The following is a 5,422-nucleotide window of genomic DNA, read 5'->3' on the forward strand; positions in this document are numbered from 1 at the left end:
CAGGCTTTTGAACTTCTGAGGTCAACAAGGACAAACAATACCACTAGTGTCTCTTTGCAAAAAGCTGGGTTTGCTGTCTGCAAGCAATGGTATCATTTCCATAGCAACCCCCTAACTATTAATTTTCAATTAAAGCAGACACAAAGCGGACAGCCTGAGGCTGGCAGACAGTGTCAAGAGCCCATCTCTGTAGGCAACAGTTTCACACAGCTATCAAGCGATAGGTGCCTCTTCCACAAAGCTGTATCAGAGGTACGTCAAGTTTGGCTGGTTAAAATTACATTAACCTTGAGTTCAGTCCAAAATATTATATATCAGGCATTTATAAAGACAAAAAAAACAACTGACCAAAGCCTAAGTCAGAAATAAACTAGCAAACAACAATTTCAAAATCATATGCAGTACAAGAAAGAGAGAGGAAAAGGAAACATGGGAGAACTTGCTATTCAGTGGCTATGATACCACTGCATTTGTCAAAAACCTTTTCATCTTTAGTATTCCTATCATCAACATCACCACCATCATCTTCTCCTGAAACACACTCCACACTCTTAAATAAAACAGTCAACACACCTACTCTATTATGCAGATTAGAATTAATTCTAAGGCATGAATTTTCCACAGATGTCACAACACTGGGTACTATTCTGTAATTAAAAAAATAACATTTTCAAGTATTAGGGAATTATGTATTTTCTCTCTCTCTCTCTCTCTCTTTCATTTCCCATCTTTTCACCAGAAACTAAATTTTCAATTCCACACTTCCTCTCATTGCTACACAAGTTTTGGCCCATCTCCCTACTAACAACCTAGAGGTACACTTGGCATGGTCTGTCTCTACCATTCTCCCTTCTGCACTGAATTCCTGAATTCTTTCTGGCCCAAAAGCAATGCTAAAAGTAATTTCTTGATCTCCTCTGCCAGGATCAAGGCTGTAGTTAGACTTTTCTTTATTTTTTTATTTTATTTTTTTTAAAATTCTTTTAAATCTCCCCATATCTCCTTCCCTCCCTAACTGGGGCATGCAGGCCCCCGTATGCAAATCCAGATCGCTAGAACAGCCAGGTCCTCAGCAGTCACACAGGTAGCCCAGACCTCTTACTGCTTCTGCATGGGATTTTTCACTCCTGGGTGCAGGGAAAAACCCGCTGGCAGTGACAGGTATTATGTCACAGCCTGTTTTCTACCAAACAAAAGATGACAGGCAATGCAAACTGTTTTTCAGATGACAAGTTCCCATCAAATGTGTTGCTCTAATTCTGCACCCGTCCTGCCCTTTTGCCTCTAGCAACAATTATGCAAAAGAACATATAACAGGTCAGGATCCCCCCAAACTCGATATGATCTCACATGTAATCCTCTGGACAACTGTCAGCTCTTGCAACAGTTGGATGCTATCTCTAGTACTCCAGGATCTCTAAGCACGCCTTGCAGTGATAAGCCAAAGAACTGGTTTAATAACAGTCCTGAGCACTAGCAGGAACTAAGAGGAAGAAATGTGAGCAGTACATATCAGCATTAAGTAACACAAATTTTGAGATGCATGGCCAATAATTAGGGAATCCCTGTATTGATTTAAATACTAGTAACTAGAAATCATAGGCTTAATGTTGCAAAACATTTACATGTATAAGAGAACAGACAGACTACTTGAGTAAGCAAGAACTGGAATCATAGAACTGTAGAATGTTTTGGGTTGAAGGAGATCTTAAAGACCATCTACTTCCAATCCCCTGGAAACATAATCATGTATTTACGTAATAATGACCACATTTAAGTTGTATTTATTTATATTATATTGCATATGTGATTACAGAATACACAATACCATATTCAATCCTAAAAAAATAAATCCCAAATAACATTTTTCCCTTATTTCCTCATTTAAAAATGCAACCCCATATATTTACAATATTATGGTTAAATATCTAGATATCAGTATTTTACTGTTTCTATTCAAACTGTGTTTTCACAATGAGAAAATAATCAGAATGATATAATTAAAGAAGATGTAACAAACTAAAGTGGGCCCTCCAAATATCTAGCCTTTAAAGTTAAGCTTGCTTAGCAAGCTTTTTTCCCCCAACTTACTCAATTAACAGTGACTAACATTGGTAGCAATCATAAGCATGCAATGGGAAGAGGAAGGATTGACTTTTTGCCCTCCAAGTTGCTAATTTCCCAGTTTTCCAACAACATCTATTGTTTGCTATGTGCAGACATGAAGTGAATAGCACACAAACTCTTGAAAGCTTGTTGTAGGTGGGTTTTCACTTTCCAAATGTTTATTAGAGACTGTCAGTGAAAAGGCACTGAGGAAACCAAAGTTCACTCCATACTGAAGACAGTTTAACTGCTGCTGCCATCCTGCTGGGGCAGACTAGGAATACACTTGGGAAGATGTATGGTCACCCTGGGACCTACGGCTACAGTGATTGTGAAGACACTGGAGAAGCAAACCCTACCCAACAGCACTGGTGAGCACCAACACACGTAAGCACTGCTCAGGGCTGGGACCCTCTCAATGGGTGAGCCACCACCTTCACAATTTATACAACTCAGACTGCAACTTATTTGCACCTCAAATGACCATGAGATACAAAGTACAATCATTATTTTTCATTAATTTTCAGTTTGAAATGTCCTAAATATTAAGAGGATTGGGCTGCAGATCACTAGCATGGGGTCTTGACAACGGTGTGAATTGTGCATCCCTCAGCATGGCACAGGGACACGTGAGGGCAAGCAAGGTCACAAGACTTGTCTTGAAGAATTGTCCTGGGTAAGACGAGTCAGTCTGGCTGGAGTGAATCCAAGAGTGAAAAATCTTATCTGGTGTCAGACTGCTTCCTGGGAGGGAAAGCTTCAGAAGAAAGCCTGGGTGGAAACTGGCCCAGATACAGTGAGGATGATTGGGATCCCAGCGGGAAACAGAATAAGCCAGGCAGCCAATGCATGTCACATATGCAGTTCATGCACAGTTTTACTCAAAACACTTTGCTTCATGTGTGCTTAAAAAAAAATCTGTGGTTTCCAGTGATGATTATGGTTCCTTCCACTCAAACCCAAAAGTCCTTAATTGTTGACACTATGTCAAACACAGATCTTTTTCAGAAGGTTAACAGCATTAACTAATTTCTTTGGGGAAGAATTTAGCAACTTACTAGGAGTGCAATATTTATTCTACATCAGTTTATTAATATTTTGAAAAACTGAGCCAATAAGAATGGTTAATAGCTTGTCCATTCTGTAATTAGCTCTTGTGGATATAAATCTCTCTATCCATCTGAATCCAGGAGATGGATCATGTTTTGCTGCAAACAGTAAGTTGCCATTAAACTACAACACAGATGGTCAGGCACCAACTGGTTAATAAGAGTTTTTACTTCACAGCATGTGACCAAAGATACTAGATTAGAAACAGCAAACTGGGCAAATATATTCCAAAAAGCCTCTGTTTGCAATAAACTACAAATATGTTCTTGATCTAGGGTCTTTGCAAACCTCTGAGAGGTTTTGGCAATAAAATAAACTAGAACAACTTGGAGGGAGAGAGGTGTCTAAGCCCTGCTTTAGATTTCCTCCCAATACAAGAGATCAATGTGGGTGCACCAGGAGGAACTTATGATGACTCTAGATCTAAATATACAACAAAGAAGAAAAACAAGTTTCAATTCACTATTTGCAACCGACTGATTACTCCACTGGTTGTTCTTGTAAATAACCCTTTATCAACAATATTTCATTCACAAAAAACCTGTTAGTATACCAAACCATTTTCTCCAAGTAAAACAGCACTTGAGATTTTCAAGATTTGTTTTCCAGAAAATTAAAGAAGATCTGAATAGTACATAAAAAAAGAGGCAAAAAATCCCCCTCATATTGAAAGATACCATTTGAATTTCAGAGAAAGACAGACCATCTATACCATCATGAAGACAGAATTCAAAAAACCTCTGTAATATTTTTGTATTTTAGGAATGGTATTTTCCATTTAGTACTCCCACTAAAACCATGAGCCATTTCCCTGTCCCATCCTCCAATTGGAGACAAAAAAGGCAAAGAGCATGGGTTGAGATAAGAACACCCCTGACAATAAATAGTACAGGATCACTCCATCTGCCATCTTTGCAGGAACTCAGAAGAGAGTCCCTTTCCCCCACCTCCAGCAATGATGTGAGGTGGTGCAGAATAACCTCCTTACCTTGGCTGCACCCTCTCTCATCTACTGTAAAAAATTAACCCTGTGCTGCCCACAACCTGGACACATGTACACAAGATATGAAAGAAGCTGGAGTGACTGGTGAAACCCTTCCCCTGAGAATTCAGTTTAGTATTTCAGTATGAACTGATACCCCATCTGCCTCATTGATTCTTGTAATAGTAACATTTAAAATTTCACCAGAAACACACACACACATGCACACAAAACCCAATCCAGTTATCCTTTGTTGCTAACAGACCTTTGCAATTAGCAGCCAGTGACCAACACCAATCTTTCCTTTAGGCTGTTCTGAGCATGTCCCAGAGCCCACTGCCAGTGGTACAACAAGTAATCATAAAGAAAACCTTTTTTCACAAAAAAACCAAAACAAAACAAAACAAAAACAAACAAACAAAAAAACAAACAAAAAAAACAGTACCACGAAATTATTTTATGGAATTATTTTAAAGGACTCTCAAAACAGAACAAAATTGCAGACATGTTTTGCCTTCCCAGCAGCCAAGTTTGGCAGGTTCCCAGGCTCTGGCTCCACAGACACTCCTGTCTCTTCCAAAACCAAAATGTGCGACAGAATAGAAAACAACATAGTCCTTTCTCATTTAATCTCCAAGAAAAGGGATTGAAGGTTCAAAATGCTTCACATCTGCAGGGCAGGGGCCTTCTGCAACTGGAGACACCCTGGGGCAGCACAGGGACATGGTGTTGGCCAATCCTAGCCCTTGCCTGCACCTGCCAGGGGGAGGATTAAGGAGCACAGTATCATCCTTCCCAACATCATCATCACTTTGATTCATCTGTTTGCTAGATTTACATATGTATTTTTTTTTCTTTTTACTTTTTCAAACAGTGAATTGCACTGCCACTGGTTCATTCTAATGATATTTTATGGACCTTTCTCCTCTCCAGACATTTGCAATGAAATATATCACAGTCAGCAAAGTAAATCACATTTTTCTTAAAAATCTCCTTCAACCACAAGTTTTTTCATCCGCTCCCATACAAAATAAGGCATTCTCTGTCCTTTCTTAAAGAACTTCTGCAACAGCCTCATCAGCTTATCTATTCCTGGCCTCATTTACTTCAGCTCCACATTCCTGTTCTGAGCTCCAACTCACGGAGTTCTATCTGGTCTTCTGCACTATTTTGGCTTTGACCTGACAGAACAGTGACCTACTGAAGCTATTTTCCATCCAGAAT

Source organism: Cinclus cinclus, chromosome 4 (genome assembly GCF_963662255.1).
Source record: "Cinclus cinclus chromosome 4, bCinCin1.1, whole genome shotgun sequence".
Classification (NCBI taxonomy): domain Eukaryota; kingdom Metazoa; phylum Chordata; class Aves; order Passeriformes; family Cinclidae; genus Cinclus; species Cinclus cinclus.